Source organism: Malurus melanocephalus, unplaced genomic scaffold (genome assembly GCF_030028575.1).
Source record: "Malurus melanocephalus ecotype Western Australia unplaced genomic scaffold, MMel_1.1 scaffold_469, whole genome shotgun sequence".
Taxonomy (NCBI): domain Eukaryota; kingdom Metazoa; phylum Chordata; class Aves; order Passeriformes; family Maluridae; genus Malurus; species Malurus melanocephalus.
Window position 1 is genome coordinate 114697 of NW_026623701.1, and position 4190 is coordinate 118886.

General features: G+C 41.3%; 1 protein-coding gene across 2 annotated transcripts in view; it reads left to right on the top strand.

Annotated features, from left to right (window-relative positions):
- Positions 1-4190, top strand: part of TSHZ2 (teashirt zinc finger homeobox 2) — a 203938-nt gene that overhangs the window by 114448 nt on the left and 85300 nt on the right. The window lies entirely within an intron of this gene.

The window sequence follows — 4190 nt, forward strand, 5'->3', positions numbered from 1 at the left end:
GGGAAACAAAGTGGAATTCAGCTGTCTGATGGAGTCAGGAGAAACTTTGCATCCTCCATCCAACAGATCAATTCTGTTTTTTTTAAAATATCCATTGCGAGCATCATGATAAATTAGCACTTGTTTTATTCTGGACTAAAGTCTCATCCCACAGGGATCTCCAAGAATTTGTGCTGTTAAAATATAGCATAGAGGAAATTGTAATTTTAGCATCTCTCTGCAGTCTTAATTAAGGCTGTTCTTCTGATATAAAGCTGTGGTGTCTAATTACCAGAAAGCTGTCAGAAAGTAACTTTCAAAAAACCTGTGTCAAAAAAGAGTTGGGAAGACTGGAAATATTTATTGAGTTACAATTTTACGGTGCTGGGAGATTTTTTTAAAATCTAACAGACAACATTACTACTAATTCCTGTCTCTCAGTATTCTCCTCRTGAGATAAATCCCAGTTCCAGCCTCTCCTCACCGAACAGTTCCTTTTTGTGCAGGTGACATTTGATAGGTTTTGCTTGAACAAASAGGGGAATGTTTCCTACCATTTTTTATCTTGTACATTCACAAAGTACTTGAAGTTTTCGATTTCAGTGTATTCCACATCTCAAAKCTCGATTCTGGCACAAATGTACATTTTTCCCTTCAAAAACAGCAGAAACTCCACAGTAAACCTGCAGCAGTCAGGAGTCCTCTTGGAGATTCATTCCTAGCTCCTGGATTTTTYTCCCTGGTGATCATGTGCCTGAAAAAGGCTCATTTTTAAGACAAAATCTGCTTTTTTTTTGCTTGGTAAGAGGTGGGCAGAGGCTGTGCTGGCTCAGGTGTGCCTGGGAAAGCCCAGGAAGCTCAGCCAGGTTTGGTGACCTCTCCTGAGCCCCAGGAGTAGCCCCGAGTGAGGGCTTTGGGTTTGTTCCCAGCTCCAAGTCCTTTTCCTGAGATTTGCATCAGGTGAAAAAAAAAAAAAAAAACCCTAGGAGAGGCAATATGATGAATGCTGACAGGTACATTTGCTACAATTGATTAAACACTTTTGCCATCCTTAGGATTTTCTTTCCCCGCCTCGCACTGCGCGGAGAGAGAGGTGTGAGTGACTTTGTCACTGACATTAAACACTTGCATGTACTTGGAGCTGCAAAATGTTATCCCCAGAGTTTGTTTACTCGATCTGTATTTCCAATCAGTGCAGAAGGTTTACTAAAGCAGTTCATTACTGATTTATTTATGATGTATTTAGATAGCAAATATGGTTCTGTCAGCAGTTGCTGGCTAAACAGTGTTGACAGACATTAATAGCATATGGTATAGGAATGGAATTATGATCTTTAAGAGTCTTTGTGTCTCAACATACATTTACAGTTTGCATCTTTTCTTAGGTAGAGAGACAGAGAACTTCCAAACAAGCAAGAACTGTTTCTTTTGCTTTTTTTTTGTAACCTTTGGGGTTTGCCGGTGGTGACATTAAAATCTTCCGTGCCTGTTTAGCTGTTCAATTTAATGGAAGACAAATTCTCCCAAAGGTTTAATTTATTTTCACAAACTGAAATCACTGCATTCTCACCATGGGAAATGGCCTTAATTTTCCCAGCCTTCAGTAGACATCAAGCATATAATTCATTTCTCCCCCCTCCATACTTCGCTCATTAGAAAACAAAGTTTTTGATATTTAAATGTTACATAGTTTAAGTTGAGAAACAGATTTCAGCCCTGTAAAGTGCATTTGCAGACATGATTGCCTCTCTGACAGCAGTGGGTTTCTGCAGGGTGGAACAGAAAAGCACTTGAATTTTTGACCTTTAATTGTCTGCTTCCTCCAACACCAGCATTTTTACCGGTGTCAAGGAGAAAAGCCAAAAATGAGGCTGCTCGTAGAGAAAGGAAGAAAAGGCAGTGGTGAAACCACCCTGGGGCAGTTGATACTGGTGGAGGAGGCTGAATTTTGCTGGGAAGGAGCAAATTTCATATGAGAGGTTGTCTCTCAGTCACACGAGGACAAACAAATTGGGAAATAATATGGGAAATCATCTTATCTTTTTTTTTTTTTTTTTTTTTTTTTTTTTTTTTTTTTTAAGTTCATGATAACTGAGGAGGCGAAATGGGAATTCACCGTTTCATTTCCAAAGTAATGGGCAACACTTTGCCTTCCCTAAAATGGAATTAATGCCCCCAAAAAATCTTTGCTGGAATGAACTTGATGACCACAGAAGTCTTTTCTAACCTGAATGCTTCTCTGATTCTGTGATCTGTAGRTGCCCATAACAAMAAARAAMAAMAACAAAACAGCACCAGCARCAAGGGAAAGCCAAGAAAAACAAAACATCGAACCAGTTCTTCCTCTCCCTAAATCCATTTGCTTCAGAAGAATAAAACCAGTTTAAATTGAGCCAATTGTAGATGGAAAAGTTAATATATCATTAACATCTGAAAAATCACCAGAAATGAAAGCCCTCAGAGTCCAGAGTCAGGCTTCTCAGTGCACAGAGCTCGATAGACCCCAAGAGTTGGTTGAAACAAGCTGACCCTGACATTTTTGGCTGCTGTTCCTCCCAGTGAGTGTTTAAAGACTTGTTTGAAAGGGGCAGAGACTGAAACATGGTGAATTCTTAAATAATGGATTAAAAGCACTTTTAATCTTTCTGAAACTTCTTCCTTTAGACACGTTTTTCTCTCTTTGTTTGTGCAGCCCATTTCCAGTCGGTGTGAGGGAACTGACTGCACAGAAGGAGCAGTGAAGTGGCAGTGCAATAAAAATAAAACAAAATTCCAAAATTCAGACTGKTCAAAGTCCAGCTGTGCATTGGTGGCTGTGTACAGCAATTAACCCATGTAGAGAAGGAAAATTGGGAGTTGTTCAAGACAAACCCTGTGCAGGTATCAGCTCAATCYGTGGCAGGCTTTGCCTTCATTTAAATTTCAGCATAGATTGATAAACACATTAAAAATGCATTKTTTTAGGTGTTATTGCTGGTAGAAAGAGAAAGAAAATCAGGCGGAAATGCTTTGAAAGGGAAGTGTTGTTTGGATTTGAACCTAGTGGATAAACTGAAAGTGTTTAGACAGTCTGTAATGAAGTGTTGTTGGCCTCTGGTCTGTAATAAATGCTTCAATTTTATAGCTCCAAATCAACTTTACCCATAAAATCCTAAGGGACTTTGTCTGCTTAGCAAATCGAGTAGGACTTGGTGTCCACAGGCAGGGTATCCTCGAGTGCTGTCAGAGAGCTGTGCAGAGCTGAGCTGCCACRGCTCCCACTGATAAAAACACCATCAATTACCAGTTTTGCTTCCACATTATCAGCATTCAGTCCAAAACCTGAGATAGATAAGGTGCACAAGATTTTTTGTCGTGAATAATCAGATTTTTGGTAGCAAACGGRTTTCCCTGGTTTGAATCCAAGCTTGCATGGTATTACTGGGTGAGTTTGTGTCCAGGCAGTCAGGTCAGTGTGTGTTTTATTGCAACACTGTGCACTTCCCACTCTGTGTCTGTGGGATTTCTGTCATTGCTCCAGGGGTCTGACCAAAATCTCAGTGCAGAATTTCAGAATTTCAAAGCAGAATTTCAATTCCCCCAGCACAAACCTCAGCTGGAGCTGGGATGTAAATGCAGTGTCCACAATCCTGCCTTGTCCCCGCATCTCTCAGGAACCAAACTGGGCTTTCTCACTGATTCTCTCCAAATGCCCTGCACTAATCCTGCACTAATTCTGCTCTGCTCATCCTCCTGAGTCCCAGGAGAATTTTGAGGGAAATCCTTACAGATTCTCACATTGCTGTGGAGGTTAAATCCCCGCTCACGTCGAAGGGAACCCTCTCAGACCAAGCTCTGCTCTGCTCTGCTGTGATTGATTTATTCCTTGGCGGTTGCACTTTCACTGATCACTTTCTTATTACTTTCCCACTTCCATCCATTTCAGTTTTTCCTCCTTTTCCAGCCATTCCTTCTGTCTCCCCTGCCACCTGCTCGCCCCTGATGGATTGGCTGCTCAAAGTGTCGATCCTGGCATGGGCCCTTCCCCAGGAGATAAATGATGCCCCACAGATGTGAAATGATGCCCTAATAAACACCCCAGATCTGTTTACTGCTCTGCCCAAATCAGAGCTCCAGGGATGGTGTCCCAGCTGAATGCTGATGCTGGGGGGCAGTGAAATGGAGGAGGGAGAAATTCAAACAAAAATGGACAATTTTGCTTTTTGTGCAGA